Source organism: Solanum stenotomum, chromosome 7, assembly GCF_019186545.1.
Source record: "Solanum stenotomum isolate F172 chromosome 7, ASM1918654v1, whole genome shotgun sequence".
Classification (NCBI taxonomy): Eukaryota; Viridiplantae; Streptophyta; class Magnoliopsida; order Solanales; family Solanaceae; genus Solanum; species Solanum stenotomum.
Window position 1 is genome coordinate 29270950 of NC_064288.1, and position 20004 is coordinate 29290953.

Genomic DNA, 20004 nt, shown 5'->3' on the forward strand with positions numbered 1-20004 from the left:
AGAATAAACTAAATTATTGGGTACATGATTTTAACAGAAAATCCGTACAATACTTATGACTAGGCTAGACTTTACGGGTGATAAGATTTCTCTCGAACAACTTATCTCGTTTCAAGTGGGTTTCTCTCGAACACCCACTTGCCGCTTGACGAGAAGCCTCCGCCTTAGCCCACTCACTCTCTTGAGCTGAGTGTGTGGGAAAGAGACTAGGGTTCACTCTCCCAACTGAACCTCATGTCGACCCACTCCCACCGGCTATCAATTTAGTGGTCATAGTTTTACGACCTCTCTCTCAAGCAAGACGAAAACGCATATATGAGATTATATTTGCCACTAAAACTTCATTGAGTTCATCCACAACCACTAAACGAAATCACATTAAAACTACGAATAGACTATCAACAAGCAAGACCCAACAACTAATTTACCTCATATTCACAAAATCACACCCCAAGAATTGGGGTTTTTAGCCACACATGTATAAGAGAGAAATTTATACCTAAATGAGTTTAAATTCATATGGGTATGAAGATTTAAGTCTTGATACAAGCCAAAAGTGAAGAATCCAATAGACCCAAGTCTAAATTTTGGAGATGAAACCCTTTGAATCTTCTTCTTCAAAACCCACTCCCAAAACTTAGAGATAAAAGCAAAATCTAAAAATATACTGTTCATAGCTAAAAGTCTGATACTAAAATAATAATGCTCAACGAGTATTTACTGTTTTCAAAAATCTGTGATGTGTCAAATCGTTCGGCGAAGATAGTCGGGATCACCGAAGCACTCGGCAATCTGCCCTTTGGCATGGTCCATCGCTCTTCTGCTTTTGTCATCAGCATTTTAGCGCTCTAATGCATTGGGCGATAGGGAACTGCTTCGCTGATCTGCTCGGCAACTCGCCGACTACTTTTTTACATCGCAGACTTGACCTCCAGCATCGTCATGTTCTGGATCATTAGGCGACATAGTATTACTTCGCGACACTTTTTGGTGACACACCGACTGCTCCTTTCACCACCGATTTGATCCTTTCCTCCAGGGCTCAGGTCACTGCAACAAAACGCGAGGAAAAGACCTTTTGGCTACTCGCCGAAAGTATTCGGCAATTCTCATGTCTTCACGTCTTCACGTCTTCGTTATTTCTGATGCCTTGGTTCCTTTTTGCTTGATTGTGTCCATGCTTTGTCTCCAAGCCTATATACCTGAAACTTAAGGTATTTTATCAGTTTTCGAGACAAAATATGCATTTGAGGACACTAAACCTATCAAAATATGGCCCTAAATGAGTTCGATTTGTGGACTCATCAACATCACCAACTTAAAATTTTGCTTATCCTCAAGCAAACTCAAGTTCAGCCGTTCAATTGTACTACGGAAGACTCGATCATGAATGTACACAACAAGACTCAATTTACTCATGCAAAGATCAATTGTGCACTTAAAGATTCAAGTTGTAACTCACCAATATCAAAGAATCTCATGCTCACAATACTTGCTTCAAATGCAAGTTCAAGCTCAACCAAAGTGTTCAAATGCCCTCACACAACGAATGATTCCATATTCACACACAAAGGTTTAATCATTTAAAGTTTCGGAATCAAATGCAACTCTCACTCTCATAAAGAAGAACACAATGCATGCTTTCACCCATAGGTTTGCCCATATTTTCCAATCGACATTAGTTGCAGCTCACTCAAGATCAAAAAGGTCTATTTAAGGCTTGTAGTGGGGTTCAGTGCAAAGGTATGGTCATTTAGACTCAGTGACTTTCATCCTCATGAAATGTGGTAGTCATAACACTTCCTTTCTCCTTTCCTCCATCATTCTCTTTAATGCTCATAAGTCATCCTATTATTCACTTTCCATGGATTGTCTGGAAACCCCCTTTTTTTTATACTTTATTCCGTGACTTTCTTTTTCATTCTTTTCTCCTTTTTTTTCTCTCTTCTTTTTTTTTTATATGGAGAGGTTCTATTTTTCTCAATCTTCATGGGTTAAAGGAGACTTTCCTTGCACTTCTTGACTCTCCCTTTTCTTTTGACCACACCCTTTGGCCTAAGTTGGCTTTTCAATCAACCACAAATCAAGAGGATTATTAGTAGTGGGTTAAGAGAGGTCTAGTGTTTATCAAGTTTCTTCCAAAGAAAGGTAAGGTTCAAGGGGTGTTCAAGAGAGGTTCACACACTTACAAGGTAGGTCACAGAACAGGTATATGTCAAATTGTCTCACACTCTTTAAAATTGCCTAAGATCATATCAAGAGTTGGACTTAGTCTACCGGACCAATGGGGCAATTTCTAGAATCTATCATGCATAGTTCAAGGTAATCTCATCACACTAGGCATTGACACTATAGTCAAACAAGACTCCACATTTTCGCTAGTGTGCAACGGTTATCACAAGAGAGTCAATTCGATACTAAGCTAGTTAAAACGAGATACAAAGAGTTCACATATTGTCAATGCAACTTCATTTGACCTCATCATAGCCGCACCTTCATGTTCGTTCGATTGAGAGTACTATTTATGTCATCGGTATTGATCTGAACCGAGACTCAAGTTCTTCAAAAGAACAGACACATAAGAGGTGGCCAAAAATTTCGAACGAGTCAAATTTTGCAATTAAAAATAAAAGGAGCCACAAGCTCAAACATTCGCGAAAAATAGTGAAACCATTATTTTAAACATAGCAGCGCAAATTATATCAACAAAACACGAACATTAATAGAACACAAAGGTGGGCCTCACCCCACCACAATTAAACATTTGTCCTCAAATGCACATAACAAAATATCCAGAATGTCAATAAAATAAAGACAGAGAGGGAGGCAAACAGGGGATCCTGTCTAAGAAGTCACTCCATCTTTCTGGGCATCAGTACCCGGAGTGTCCTCCTAAAATTTTACAATGGTCCTCAGAGATTCTTCAGAAGATTCAGCGGCAATTGTCTTACTCATATTGACAAAGTCATGAGCCGCCAAAAAGAAGTGGATAGCTGTGAAGAATCCACGTCTCCACGAGGGAACAATGTGGTCTTGGGGGTTTGTTTTCTTTCTGGCACAGGGCTTCTTGCCCTCATTATCCGGTTTGGATGGATATGTTGCCTTTTCAGTTTTCATGAAATTTTCACCTTAATATGTCGGGGTGGCAGATTTGATCCAGCAACTTTCGGTCTAGCCATTTCTGCAAAGCTTCGAGAAAAGTTAGAAAATATTCATACAAAAGCATGACAGTTTGGTAACAGAATCACTTCGTCGAGAAAATTGGCGAAGTGCGTAACCACTCGGTGCTACGCTGAGTACAGTGCACAGAAGATATAAGGTTGCAGACACAGGGCGAACAAGAAGACTTTTGGCGAGTCGCCGAGTGCTTTTGGAGACCTTATGCTTCTCGCTGTAAGTTACAGAAGCCACAACATATGAAGCATGGTAATAAGGGCGAGATAGGGCAATTAGGCAAAGCCCAGAGTGATTTGGCGAGCTCTTCACTGCTTGCTGAATGACCCAACGTGCCTACTTTTGACCCATCTTCTCAAAATCATCCCCACAACCCCCGAAAAGAAAATTAAGGCATGCACAACTTAAACTTGGCTTAGACCCTACGACAATTATGCACAACCCACAATCTTCAGTCATTTTAAAGCGCATTCTTCAGGAATTAACTTTTTAAATTGCACAGGCACAATTTGTAAACATAACAGGCAAACAAATGTTCTAATCCTACCAGTAAGGCCCGACACACTTCATCAAAGTAATGCTATTGCATTTGAGTACGACTTTCAACAAAATAATCACAGGGTTCAAGAAGCTAACCTTTTGTGCTGATTAATATTCTACTGAGATGCTAGGCGGCAATGCAATCCAGATCCGAGCATGATTTAACAACCAAAATACAATGTAGATGCAATAATATTGAAAATAAAACTAGGTGCGAGTTTAAAGTCTGAAAATGAAGGAGAGCATAAGAAAGTGAAACTTTAAAACCTTTTTCTTGAAAGACCATCCAGTTTTTGCCCATTCAGCGACATTAGTCGCGAGTCACGGAACCATTCAGCGTCACACAGATCAATCACCTTTTTCGCCGAGTTTTACAAAATCCTTCTGTTAATTTGGGAATCCAAATGGCCATATAAATTGAGGTCACCGAGCTGATCGGCGATACGTCAATCATTTATTTGAGCCCGCCGAGTTTTACAGACCCTAAACCCAAACTGGGTTGGATTAAATGGCAGTGTGGGTTGGAGTCACCAAATACTTTGGCGACTCCCCGACTGGACATTTCTCTGGCCAATATCTTTCTTTCGAAATGCTTCCCACACTACATCCCGCACAAGTAACACACCTTTATTTAAAATAGTAAAACTTGGGTCGCCTCCCAAGAAGCGCCTTAGTTAACGTCGTGGCTCGACGTGGAAGTGCTATCAAGAATTTTCCAATCACACCACTTCAACCAATGGAAATCTCGTGACATTCACCATAGTATAATTTCAAACGTTATCCGATTACCTTAAATGTATGCCCTTCTTGCCCTTCAACTTCTATAACCTCGTTTGGGAACACTCATGACACTCTAAATGGTCATGACCACTACGATTTGAACTTCCCAGGGAACAACTTCAGTCGCGAATTATATAATAACACCCAATATCCCACCTTAAAATTTCTCTTAAGTATCTTAGTGTTATGCCATTTCTTCATCTTTTTATTGTAGAGAGTTGAACTTTCGTATGATTTAACCCTGAATTCGTCCAATTCATTCAGCTGCACTACTCTTTCTTTTGAGGTTATTTCCCAGTACAAATTGAGAGCTTTCAATGCCCATAATGCTTTATGTTCAAGTTCGACTGGTAAATGACAAGACTTTCTAAATATTAACTGATACGACGCCATACCAATAGGAGTTTTATAGGTGGTGTGATATGCCCATAGTGCATCGTCCAACATTTGAGACCAATCAATTTGATTTACATTCACTATCTTAGCCAAGATGCTTTTGATCTCCCGGTTTGACACCTCAACTTGGCCACTTGTTTGGGGATAGTATGGTGTTGCCACTTTGTGCTTGACCCCATACTTACTCACTGCAGTTGAGAACCATTTATTACAAAAGTGTGATCCCCCATCGCTAATAATTGCTCTAGGAGTCCCAAATCTTGCAAAAATGTAGCGCTTCATGAATTGAATAACACTTTTTCCTTCGTTATTTGAAAGAGCAACAACTTTTACCCGTTTAGACACATAATCTACAGCCACAAAGATGTATTTATTGCCAAATGAGCTCACAAATGGTCCCATAAAATTGATTCCCCATACACCAAATAGCTCCAGTTCTAGAATAGGTTTTTCAAGTAACTCGTGCCTTTTGGACACACCATCTTATTTTTGACATTATGGATACCTCTTAACAAATTCATGTGCATCTTTGTATATACATGGCCAGTAATGCCCGCTTTGTAGCACGTTCGCTGCTGTCCGCACACCACCATGATCCCCTCTAACTGGCAAAGCGTGACAAACATACAGGATCTCTCTAGCTTCCTCTTCTGGGACACATCTTCTGATGATGTGGCCAGCACACTCTCTAAACAAATACGGCTTGTCCCACAAATACTTCTTCACATCCAATAAGAACTTCTTTTGCTGGTAGAAGTTTTGATCGTCTGGTACTAATCCGTACACCAAATAAAATTAGCATACCAAGGAGGTTGAGTGAGATTCTTTGTGAATGCCTGCTCATCGGGAAAAACATCCTTGATGTTAATCTCTGGCTCGTCATTATCCCTGCCTTCCAATCTCTATAAGTGATCAGCCACTTGATTTTCATAACCCCTTCTGTCCTTAACCTCAAAATTGAATTCTTGCAATAAAAGCACCCACCTGATCAATCTAGATTTGGCGTCTTTCTTCGCCATTAGAAAACGTAAAGCAGCATGATCAGTGTGAATAATCACCTTTGTACCTAGAAAGTGTGCATGAAAATTTTCAAATGCATAGACTACTGCAAGTAATTCTTGCTCGGTAACTGTGTAGTTACGTTGAACACTATTTAACGTTTTGCTTGCGTAATAAATGGGATGAAAATGTTTGTTTCAGTTTGACGCCCAATGCCATGCCTCTTGCGTCACACATTACTATAAATGGCTCTGACCAATCAGGACTAATGATGATTGGGGTGAAAATTAGTTTGTCTTTCAGGCATTTGAATGCTACCATACAAGCATCATCAAAGTTGAACGATACCTCTTTCTCCAAAAGTTTGCATAGATGAAGTACAATTTTTGAGAAGTCCTTGATGAAATTCCTATAAAATCCAACATGTCCCAATAAACTTTGTACTCCCTTTACCGAAATTGGAGGTGATAATTTCTCGATTACTTTGACTTTTGCTTTGTCTATCTCCAGTCCCTTTTGGGATACTTTGTGACCAAGCACAATTCCTTCCTTGACCATGAAATGACATTGCTCCCAATTTAGGACCAAATTGGTCTTGACACACCTTTGAAGAGCTTGGCCCAAGTGCTCCAAGCATTTGCAAATAAGTCACCCACAACTGAGTATCTTCCATAAATATTTCCACTGAGTCTTCCACCATGTCAGCAAAGATGGATAACATACAACACTGAAACGTAGCAGGGGCATTACATAATCCGAATGTCATTCGTTTGAAGGCAAAAGTACCATATGGACAGGTAAAAGTTGTTTTCTCTTGATCCTTTGGAGCGATGGAGAGTTTGTTATAGCCCGAGTATCCATCTGAAAAGCAATACCACCCTCTTTCGGATAGTCGATCAAGCATGTGATCCATAAAGGGCATGGGGAAATTATCCTTTTCAGTCCATGAGTTTAATTTCTAATAGTCTATGCAAACTCTCCATCCTGTCACCAGTCGTAAAGATACAAGCTCTCCCTTATCATTAGGGACAACCGTGACTCCTCCTTTTTTGGTACACATTGCACTAGGCTGACCCATTTTCTATCTGCAATCGGGTAAATCACTCCTGCATCCCACTACTTTATTATATCCTTTTTCACCAGCTCTTGCATTGGTGGGTTTAATCTTTGCAAATGTTCAACACTTGGTTTACAATCACTATCAAGCTAAATTTTATGTGTGCAAAGGCCTGCATGAATCCACACTATATCACCGATCGTCCAACCGATGGATTTTATATAACTTTTCAAAACTTCAAGGAGAAATTTTACTTGCCAATAAAGTAGTTGAGCCTCGATAATTATCGGTAAGGTATTATTTCCGCCAAAAAAGTGTACTAGAGATGCGAAGGTAAAAGCTTGAGTTCGAGATTTGGTGGTTCTTCGATTGACGATTTGGCAGGCGGGCTCTCTCAATTTTTTAAGTCGATGTTCAATTTGATCGGAGTCTTTATGAATTCCCCTTTACTTGAAAATGCGGCTACCACTTCATCTTGGCTTTGAACCTCGAACGCTTCATAATTAGTCCATACAACTTCAAGGGGCTCTCTACTACACAAAAAATGACTCACACTAGCACAACCTCGTCAATCACATCATCAACTGAGATTACATGAATGTCACTCGGGTGTTTCATTGATTTGCATACGTCAAAGGCGACTTCATCATCATTGACCTGAAATTTCGATATGCCGCTCCCGACATCCACAAGTGCTCTCTAGTTGCCAAGAATTGTCTTCCTAAGATTATAGGAATTTTGGCATCTATGTCACAGTTGAGTATGATAAAATGGGCCGAAAAAATGAATTTGTCAACCTTACCCAAAATGTTATAAAGTATCCCCACTAGATGTTTGATCGATCTATCAGCCATCTGGAGTCTAATAGTTGTAGCTTGCGGTTCAACCAACCCGTGTTGTTTATAAATAACATACGACATTATATTATTACTTGCTCCCAGATCACAAAAAATGCTTCTGCGAACTTGAGCATACCTATGATGCACGGGATGGTGAATTCCCCAGGATTATCTTTCTTTTCGATCAACTCATTCGACATAATCGCACTACAACTGTGAGAGACTTTGATTGTCGAAAAATCCAAGCTTTTTTTTCTTTTGACTAACACTTCATGAATTTGGCGTAACCCGGCATCTCCAACAATGCTTCAACTAGAGGTAGATTAATCAATAAGGTCTTGAATACCGATATAAACTTCTTGAACCTTTCATCCTCGTTCTTCTTCTTGAGGCGTTGCTCCAACAATGCTTCAACCAGAGGTATATTAATCAATAAGGTCTTCAATACCGATATAAACTTCTTGAACCTTTCATCCTCATTCTTCTTCCTGAGGCGTTGAGGAAATGAAACATGAATTTTGGGTAAAGGTTACTTGGTTTTTAGGCATGGCTTCTGTTTCTCCACATCAATTGGCGGTTCCCTTGTGATGTCTTGGGGAATGGTTATTTCTTTAGCCTCCATATCATTGCTTGCAGTTGGTAACTGCACTTCCTCATTCCCCATCCTATCACCTTTTACTTCTTTTCCGCTCTGAGTGACAACGGCCAGCCCTCTATCTTCATCATCCATCTTCATTTTTTGTTTCAATTGCAGCGTAAGTAAACTCAATTGACCTTCAAGGGTTTTGATTGCATCTGCATCTGAGTTCACTTTATTGTTCAAGGATGAGAAATCATCTTTCATTCCTTTGGATAAATCGTCTGAGCCTTCAACTTTATCAAGGATGCACGAAAGGAAGTCGTTCACACGGGGACTGCTAGCACTCCCCCTTGATTTTGGGCTCTCACTTTAGTGAGTGCGATTTTATTTATATTCATCCTTTTTTCTCCAATAATCACACTGCTGGGGTGAGTCTTGTTGAGATTTCCTTTGCTCACTTTCTTTATAATGGTTCCAACCTTGATTTCCACCTCGCTACCAATAGTGTGGGTAAAAACCCTCCTCACCTCATTTGGAGTTCCAACCTTGATTCTCCCCAGGCTTTGAATAGATTGGGGATGAACCCTCATCAACTCTGAACACTCCACATGTTCCCTTCATATGCTCCTGTAGAATTTCCATCTGAGTCAACATCTTCTTGATGTTTTCATCCCTCTCTTTCACTTTATCAAGTTGTTGTTATGTTAGTCTAAAGTGGAATGGGGAAACATGATCATCTTTTGTTTACCACGCTTGATTTATTCTAGTTATGTCGTCTAGAAGAAGTGAAGCCACCTCAAATGTTTGTAACATTATTCCTCCTCGTACCAACTGATCAGCCACTCCTTTATTAACCGTATCAAGGCTCCTGTAGAAATATTGGAGTAACAAATCAGTTGATAACCCATGTGTTGGGCATTTATGTAAGAGCTTCTTGAATCGCACCCACGCTTCATGGAGTGGTTCCCCTTCCCTTTGTTTGAACCCTTGAATTTCATCTCTAAGCTTCATCATTTTTTATGGAGGAATAAATCATGTGTTAAATGCTATGACCAGCTCCTCCCATGATGTGATGGATTTTTTTTTATCTCGGTTAACCACTTGCTTGCTTCTCCTTTCGAAGACAATAGGAATAACCGCAACCGAATTGACTCTTGTGACACTCCCTTGAATGCAAAAGGGCTGCAAATCTCTGTATAGCTTCTCACATGCTCATGTGGGTCTTCGTGATCTAGCCCTCCATATTGTCCTCTCATTTGGAGAAGGTGACGAGTTGTGCTAGTGACTTGAAACATCAAATTTATATCAGTTTGCGGAATACAAATTGCACCTATTTCTTCCAACTGATCCAAATCATAGACACTATTTATATCATCTATACCGTCTTGAGGTCCAGCTGGACTGTCATTCATTACTTCCTCATGCATGTTCATCCTCCCTGTCGTTAGCACAAACAAGCAAAACAAAACTAAAAGTAAAGCAAGTAAACTACAACTAAGAAGAACAAAAAATTCTACTAATCTAAGAATTCTTAAGTGACACCACTCCCCGACAGCGGCGCCATTTTGATGTTTGCGTAATCCAGACACAACTTCCGATACACGTGTCTACGATCGTACAATAGTTTAGTAACCCAACCAAGGGTTGGGGTCGAGTACCAAGGGAGTGGGCTTGAGAATTAATAGATAAATAAAATTAATTTCTAATTAGTTATAGCTAAGAAACATTTAGTAATACAAATATATTAAATCTAAGGGGAGAAACAAAAGTGTCATTTATCAAATGGGGGTTTTGTCACAAGTAGGCAAAAATAGTGAAACTAACAAAGGGTGTTAAGCAAGGAGAAGAGATTCTTGGGAGGTGATAGGAATACGGAATAAACTAAATTATTGGGTATAGGATTTTAACAAAAAATTCGTAGAATACTTATGACTAGTCTAGACTTTAAGGGGGATAAACTTTCTCTCGAACAACTTACCCCATTTCAAGTGGGTTTCTCTCGAATACCCACTTGCCGCTTGAAGAGCAGCCTCCGCCTTAGACCACTCACTCTCTCAAGCTAAGTGTGTGGTAATGAGACTAGGGTTCACTCTCTCGAGCTGAACCTTATGTCGACCCACTCCCATCGGCTATCCACTTAGTGGTCTTAGTTTTACGACCTCTCTCTCTCGCAAGCAGAAAACACATTTATGAGATTATATTTACAACTACAACCTCATTGAGTTCATCCACAACCACTAAATGAAATCACATTTAAACTACAAATAGACTATAAACAAGCAAGACCCAACAACTAAATTACCCCATATTCACAAAATCACACCCCAAGAATTGGGGTTTTTAGCCACACATGTATACGAGATAGAAATTTATACCTAAATGAGTTTGCATGAGAATGGGTATGAAGATTTAAGTGTTGATACAAGCAAAAAGTGAAGAATCCAAGAGACACAAGTCCAAGTTCTTGGAGATGAAACACTTTGAATCTTCTTCTTCAAAACGCTCTCCCAAAATATAGAGATAAAAGAAAAATATAAAAATATATTGTTCAAAGCTAAAAGTCTGATACTAAAATAATAATGCTCAACGAGTATTTATAGTTTACAGATATTTGTGTTGCGTCAGATCATTCAGCAAAGTTAGTCGAGTTCGCCGAAGCACTCGGAGATCCGCCCTTTGGCTTGGTTCATCGCCCTTCTGCTTTTGTGTTCAACATTTTAACGTTCTGTGGCATTGGACGATAGGGAAATGCTTCGCTGATCTGCTCAGCGACTCGCCGATTACTTCTTTACATCACAGACTTGACTTATAGCATCGTCGTGTTTCGGATCATTAGGCGACATAGTACTGCTTTGCGAAACTTTTCAGCGACACGTCGACTGCTCCTTTCACCACTAATTTGATCCTTTCCTCCGGGGCTCAGCTCACTGGAACAACATGCGAGGATGAGACCTTTTGGCGACTCCCTAAAAGTATTCAACGATTCTCAGGTCTTCACTTCTCCGTTCTTTCAGCTGCCTTTGTTCATTTTCTGCTTGATTGTGTCCATGCTTTGTCTCCAAGCCTATATACCTGAAACTTAAGGTGTTTTATCAGTTTTTGAGCCAAAATATGCATTTGAGGACACTCAACCTATCAAAATATGGCCCTAAATGAATCAAATTTGTGGACTCATCAACTACCATACCATAAGCCCATTCTACAAAAGACATGGCGATTGTGTATTTATTATTACAATAAGAAAGGGCTGATTTGAGCATATTTAACACGATTCACCTATACAAATTTAGAAATACTTGTCATAGCATAAGTTCGTCAACATAAATCTTGAAATCATAATATAGCCTATCATATAACCTACTAAAAAAATAATTTTATGATGCATGAATGATTACGTGACATCTTATGTAACCTATGTAAAATCTCGCTAATTGAAAGAACTAGAACAAGATAGAATTGGAAATATTTGTTTTAGGAAAGAATGAAAAATCTGGAAATTTGTTAAGTTATGTTGAGTTTGAGTTTTGGGTCAGCTTCAAACGACTATAACTCTTAACTCAACATGAGATCTGTGTGATTCCCAATAGTGTAGGAAAGATCTTGGAATTATCTTTCCAGCGCCGCTGAGTTTGCGCGATTCTGAGTTCGTACGAGTGAGATATGCCCATTTGAAGTTGAGATGTTCGAATAAGGAAAGTCTAATACGGATTTTAGAAGGGCGTTACGGTCTTTTCCATACCCAATTATTTTATTTCATTTTTAGGAGTTTATTTGGGGTCTAATCAGAATTAGTTCAATTTAGAATAAATGGAAATTCACGCTAGGTCTTGGAGAAAAGAGAAAAGAGGAGAAAGGAGAAGAAAGTTAAAGATTCGTCGATTACTTGGAGATTTTCGTGTGGATTTCACCAACGGTTAATCCCTACAAGGTATTTGATGTCACATAGAATTAGGTAAGTTCTCCCACGCCCCAATCATGATTCAATTCAGCGAAGTTGTATTGTTTTGAAAGCAAATCCTATGATTTGTTGATGTTAATACATTTGAAATCTTGTGGGTTCTTGTTGTTGAAGTTTCTTGAGGTTGATTCATGCATTTAGGTGTGATTTCAAGTTGAGTCTTTCATATATTGAGGGTATAGTCGATTCTAAGAGTTTGGGGAAAGAACTAAGTTGAAATAGGGGGCTTATAGTTGAAAAATAAAGAAGAAAAGTCGGAGTTCACCTGGGCAAGGGCCTGCGCCGCCGCCCCAGCGATAACACCCCAACTAGGGCTCTGAAGTTGGGCTTTGGGGAGCCGCGCCAGACAGAGCGCCCCAACCCAGCCTCTGAAATTTAAGGGCTGGCGCCTCGCGTCTCTCAGAGCACCAGGGACGCCAGTTCTTCCCATTCTCCCCCCTTGTTTCCGTACTAGTTCCTTATTAACGTACCTATGTTTCCTAATTGATTCCAACACTCTAAGGTATGTCCAAACATTATGAAATCATCCATAAAAATGATATCATTAACCTTGAATCCATAATTCAATTCAAGGAAAGTTAAGAGTTAAGTCAAGAAGTTATGAATCTAGTCAAGTGAAATTCATAGAGTTTTTTAAAAGTCTTTTACAAACATTTTAACTTCGTTTTAAGAATTATTGTCACGCCCCAAACTCGAGGGGCGCAACTGGCTCCTAATACCAAAACTCAGGCCCAAGCCGACCATGATGAACCATTTGCTACTAGCGCATGGCAGCCACATGCAACCAAGAAATCAAACAAGTATATCTCGGCTTATAACTAAGCCATCGGCCGGCAAGGCCATTATCAACTAATCTATAAAAGAAACAGCTACTCCCAGGAGATCATATAAATAAATAGTCAACTAGCACATAAGTCCTGATTGGGCCGTCGAGGCCACCATGAAATCTATACCAAAACTAAAAGCAGGTATATATCAATACAATACATCAAACAGCTCATAAGCTTCCGCAAACCAACAACATAGGCCAGCATGGCCATAACGTAGATATAAACCCCACACACTAGTCTGCAAGCCTCTAAGAGTAGTAAAGATTGGTGGGACAGGGCCCCAACCTACCCATAAAGATATATATAACAAAAGGTAACAAAGCTCCCAATTCTGGCAGCTACGGAGGAAAGGGGCTAGCCAACCAGTTAAAAGTCAATCCTGTTGCTGAGGAGGTCTACTCGATCGTCTACCAGGACCTGCATGCATGAATGCAGCTCCCCCAAGGCCATGGGGCGTCAGTACAAAATAATGTATAGAGTATGAACGGCAATAGACTATGATGAGGTATTCTGATATACTAGAATAATCCAATAAATAAATCAAGGCTAAGATAAGTGTACTGACCTACTCATAAATCTAAACTTATCAAAAATTAAAAAAAAACTACCTAACCAAGCCCCCATAAGCTTGGCAGGTACAAACAACACACAAGACCTCCTAGTTAAGCCCCCATAAGCCCGGAAGGTGCCAATCAACATATATACTCCTATCAGAGGTCCCCTAGCCACGTAGGCAGTTACATAGCCCTCTTAGGCATTAATATAGCCCCTTAGGTAACACATAGATCCCTTAGGCATCAACATAGCTTATAGACAACTCATAGCCCTATTACGCAACAACATGGCCCTGTAGGAAGCACATAGCCTTCTTAGGCGTCAATATAGCCTTGTAGACAACCCATAGCCCTGTTAGGCATCCATATAGCCATGTAGGTAGAACATAGCCCTTCTAGGCATAGATCACATTCCTGCAGGTAACCACAATAGCCCCAATGACAATAATAACAATCCAACCGCTAAAGGCGAGCAATTTAGTTATAAGCAACCTATACAAATAGCCTCTAAGTCGTGTCCAACAAAGGGACACTACTAACTAAATAAGAATCCCGACGAGGGAGGATTATATCAACTCGACTAGCCAACAATCAACAATCACGGCTACAAGTATATCAAGGATAACAATCCAAATACATTGCTTCTAAACTTTAAGGAAAAATGTCAGAAGTAGGGAATAGCCTTAACATACCTTTTTTGCTAAATTCACGTGGCCTAATGACTTTTACTCAATACTCCCTCGATACTCAATCTTAAGGTCGTAATACGCTTCAAAACCTTCAAATATATTAAAAGCCTTGCTGTCCCAACACTAAAATATGATATGCTATGCAATCGATAAAACAAAATATACCATGATGATGAGCCCAACGCGTAGAACAACTTTCGTCAAGGACTTAGGTCGAGAAAATCTATATTTCACTTGATCCTAGAAATGGGTTTCTCTAATTTCTCTGATATTCAGCTTAAAAATGGTGAAAAAAGTCGAAGGAGAAGATATATGTAACATTCCGCCAACTTAGGGCCCCACCTCACGTGGCTGCTTGCGCAGTCCCACAAAAATGCGAATATCTCTCTATTATGAAGTGGTATGAACAAACGGTTTGATGCATTGGAAACTAGACACGTAGATCTTCGATTTCATGCCTCGTGGGAACCATAACTCTTAATATATTGGGAGAAAACGTCCGAGACATTTGACTCAAATTTCAGACAAATCTTTAAAAAGGAATTTACGGTAACTTTCGCCAACTTTTATTTTGTCACTTACCTAACTTCAAAACTTGAGATACCACACTTGAACACTTAAAATATCACATAACACATCATTTTTAATTTATTACTCACCTTCCTTGTCTTTCCATAAAGATACGAGTTAATTTAGACGTTTTTAAAAGTCACGGTGTTACAACCTTCCCCCCTTAGAAACATTCGTCTTCGAATGAAAAATCTGAGTCACTCTGTTCAGTCCTTAGGACTTGCCAAAATTGAGGCAGTGTATCCTTTGTAAATGTCACTATCCAGGAACCTGAAATGTAAAATTTCTAACCTAGACATCTCTCATGACAACATAAACAGCTAAGCGTTATAGCTCCACCACAATAGTGCGAGCAGATATACAATGACAACCACAATAATAATAATAAGCAATAGTATATATATATTTATATAGGTATCTTACCTTACTACCTTAATATAAACTAATATTACATCACCCTGGGGTATGAAATAAGTGAGGATATTTGGACCTCATGCCATCCTTAGCTTCCCAGGTCATCTCTTCTCTATTTTTGTTCCTCCACAATACTTTAACTAAAGCCACCTCTTTGGTCCTCAATTTTTGGACCTGCCGAACTAATATAGCAACTGGAGTTTCCTCGTAGGACAACTCCTTTGTGATTTGAACATCCTCAACTGGGACAACCCGAGAAGGGTCTCCTACACACTTCTGTAGCATCTATAGATGGAAAACTGGATGAATAGATTTTATCCCCAAAGGCAATTCTAACTCATAAGCCACTAGTCCTACCCTTCGAAGCATCCGGTATGGCCCAATGAATCTTGAACTAAGCTTTCCCTTTTAGCCAAATCGTATAACACCTTTCATAGGCGAGACTTTTAAGAATACCCAATCATTGATGCAAAACTCTAAGTCCCTTTGTCGCACATCTGAGTATGACTTCTGTCGGCTTTGAGCGATTAGCAGCCTCTCCCGAATGAGCTTAACTTTATCCATTGTCTGCTGGACTAAGTCGGGTCCAATTAACCCTGACTCACCTACCTCGAACCATCCAATGGGGGATCTATATTTTCACCCATACAAAGCCTCATAAGGTGCCATCCTGATGCTGGAATGATTAATATTATTATATGCGAACACTATAAGGGGTAAGTGGTCATCCCAACTCGCCTTGAAGTCTAGCGCGCACACCCGTAACGTATCTTCGAGAGTCTAAATTCTGCACTCAGCCTGGCCATCTGTCTGAGGGTGAAAGGCAGTACTAAGATTAATATGTGTCCCCAGTCCTTTCTGGAAGGACTTCCTGAACTAGCCCAGCGAGCTTTTGGAGCTCAACAGTCACCTGTTGGCAGTTAGGACACTGTGCCACAAATTTAGCAATGTCCTTCTTCATACCATATCATCAATATATCTCCATAATATCATGGTGCATCTTCGTTGAACCAGGGTGAATAGAATAATGGGAATGATGTGTCTCTTCCACAATTCGATGTTGAAGCCCTATAACGTTTGGAACACACAATCTACCGCTGTTTCTGAGGACTCCATCTTCTGCTATATCAAATGCTAAAGACTGTGGATCCTGAGCCTTGGCTCTAAGATTATCTAAGCTAGAATCCTCTTGTTGCCGTGATTTTACTTCTACAACTAAAGATGATACGGCTGTATCCTGAATTGTGACCCCACTATTGTTTGCCTCTAACAATTTGATTCCTAAGCTAGCTAACTGATGAAGCTCTCGCGCTAGCTCCCGCTTCTCAACACTTAAGTGGGATAAATTATCCATAGATTTTTGACTGAGGGCATCGGCTACGACATTCGCCTTTCCTGGATGATATAAAATATCCACGTCGTAGTCTTTCAGTAACTCAAGCCATCAACGCTATCGCAAATTTAACTCATTCTGTCTAAATATGTATTGAAGCCTATTATGATCTTTGAAGATGTCAACATGAACGCCATACAATAGTGTCTCCAGATCTTTAACGCATGCAGAACTGCAGCCAACTCTAAATCGTGGGTCGGATAGTTCTTCTCATGCTTCCTCAACTGCCTAGCATATGCGATAACCTTACTATGTTGCATTAGAACACATCCCAACCAGACACCAGAAACATCACAATACACCACATAGCCTTCTGAACCGTCTGGTAATGCAAGAATTGGTGCTGATGTCAACCTATCCTTCAGCTCCTAGAAACTGTGCTCACAAGCCTCAGTCCACTGGAACTTAGATGCTTTTTTAGTCAGCTTCATTAATGGGCCTAAAATTGAAGAAAATCCCTCTACAAACCTTCTGTAATACCCAGCTAACCCTAAGAAACTATGAACCTCAGTCGGAGTCATGGGTCTGGGCCAAGTCTTTACGACCACAATCTTTTATGTATCAACCTCAATACCTGCATCTGATACAATATGGTCTAAGAAAGCTACCGATTCTAACCAGAACTCACACTTAGAAAACTTTGCATAAAGTTGTCGATCTCGAAGAACCTGAAGAACTGCTCGCAGATGATTTGCATTCACTTCTTCTGAACGTGAATACACCAAAATATCATCAATAAATACAATCACAAACAAGTCTCGATATGGCCTGAATATACTATTCATCAGGTCCATGAACTCTGCTGGGGCATTAGTTAATCCAAAAGACATTACCAAGAACTCAAAGTGTCCATATCTAGTTCTAAAAGTTGTCTTTGGAATCTTTCTCCCGAACTCGTATCTGGTGGTACCCTGATCATAAATTAATCTTTGAGAAACACTTAGCACCTTGTGACTGATCAAACAAGTCATCTATCCTCGTAAGGGGATACTTATTCTTTGTAGTTGCCTTATTCAGTTGTCGGTAATCGATACACATCCTTAGTGAGCCATCTTTCTTCCTTACGAACAACACTAGTGCTCTCCATGGTGAAGCACTAGGCCTAATAAAGCCTTTATCCAGCAAGTCTTTCAGTTGATCCTTCAACTCCTTTAGCTCAGCAGGAGCCATTCTATAAAGAGGGATAGATATGGGTTGTGTACTTGTTAGTATATCGATAGCAAAATCAATATCCCATTTTGGAGGGATACCAGGGAGTTCGTCTGCAAATACATCTAGAAACTCATTAACTATCAGAATTGACTAAAGAGTCGGTGGTTCTGCATCTATATCATGAACGTGAACAGGATGATAAATACAACCCTTGGTAATCATTCTCCTTCCCTTAAGATAGGAAATAAACCTACCTTTCGGCATTATTGTATCGCCTTTCCATTCCCGAACTACCTATTCTGGAAAGTGGAATCTAACAATCTTTGTCCGGCACTCAGCATTAGCATAACAAGATGCTAACCAGTCCATACCCATAATGACGTCAAAATCAACCATCTCTAATTCTACCAGGTCTACAGAGGTCTGACGGTCGATAATTTCTACCGTTCAACCTCGAAAGACTCTCCTGGCAATAGTAGACTCACCAACTGGTGTAGACACAATAAAGGGTCGATCTAATGACTCTACTACTATATATAACCTACCCGCAATAAATGGAGTAACATAAGACAAAGTAGATCCAGGATCTATCAAAGCATAAACACAATGGGAGCAAACAATCAATGTACCTGTCACAACATCTGGTGATGACTTTGAGTCTTGTCGGCCGGTTAATAAATATGTACGGTTCTGTCCACTATCAGAACTAGATGCTCCCTCTCTGCCTCAGCTTCTACCGCTACGTGCTGAAGTATGGAGTCCACGCACTATAGACTGTGCTGATGAGGAGGAACCTACTGCTGACCTGGTCGACTGACTTGTACCACCCTGACCTATGGTAGGGCAGTTTTCCACCCATGCCCCTCCTGTCCACAAGAATAACAACTTGTAGACACCTGTCTACACCTCCCGAAATGCATTCTACCGCAAGTAATGCAACGCGGCGGGGATGTCCTAGCATGGCCTGAACCCCTCTGCTGCTGCAAGCCTGATGCTCGTGAACCCTCACCTGCGCCTGACTGTTCCTGATGATCAAATCTACTACCCTGGAACTGCTGTGGTGGAGGTCTAGGTGGCCTAATAAAATATCGGAGTCTGGGACCACCCTGAAAATCTCCTTGCGAACCAGCAGGCCTAGCCCATATCTGTCTCTCTCACTCGACCCTCTCACTTGTATACTGTAGATGTCGTTGATCATCTATGCCCGGTGCGTAGGCCTGAATCCAAGAGATATCCATATTATCATTTAGCGCAACGATAGAACAAGCTTCGATATAGTCTGAGTTAAGCCCTCCCACAAATCTACGTACCCTGTCATGCATTGTATCAACAATTGCTGGTGCATATCTAGCCAATGAATCAAATCTCTGCCCGTACTCTCGGACACTCATGCCACATTGTCGGAGGTTCAGAAACTTGTTCACCCAGCTATCCCTAATCTCTCGAGGCAAATAATGTTCTATGAAAGCTTCTGTAAAGCAATCCGAAGTGGGTAGAAATGTATTTTCTCCCCTAGATCTCTCGTAGGTTTCTTACCACAATACTGCAACATCACGCAATAGAAATGCTTCTAACTGAACAGACTTAGTCGCTGAGGCATGCATGACTCTAAAGATCCTATGAAGCTGATCAACAAAGTGTTGAGGGTCTTCTCTGCGATCTGTCCCTCTAAACTGTGGAGGATTTAAGGCAAGAAATTCACAAACTCTCGAACTCTTGGGCCCTTCAGAAGGTCTGGCAATATCTGGCACAACTAGTTGGCACTGTGCAACTACTAACTGTGCTAACATATATACTGCAGTCTTGAAATTCTGATCAGATGGAATAGGAGGAACTAAAGGTGGTATTGCTGGTGGAGCCAGAAGTCCTGTAGCCCTCGGAAGCTTCTGAAGCTATGGAGAAGCTATAGGGGGCTGAAAAGATGTCTCCCCCTGGGTGTGACAATGGGCCACCTCCACCTGTGGTACTTTGTCGGTACCCTCGCTTGCAGTTGCATCTATCCCCTGGCTAGTTGTGGTCAGTGCAGTCATCTCTATCTGCATACAAGTATCAATTATAAGCCAGAAACCTCAACCCTTA

At 40.4% G+C, this 20004-nt stretch overlaps 1 non-coding gene across 1 annotated transcript; it reads left to right on the plus strand.

Annotated features, from left to right (window-relative positions):
* Window positions 1-9266: 9266 nt before the first annotated feature.
* On the plus strand, window positions 9267-9373 carry LOC125871961 (small nucleolar RNA R71). Its single transcript, XR_007447075.1, has one exon. It is a non-coding gene; the product is annotated as a small nucleolar RNA R71 (small nucleolar RNA).
* Window positions 9374-20004: the final 10631 nt, after the last annotated feature.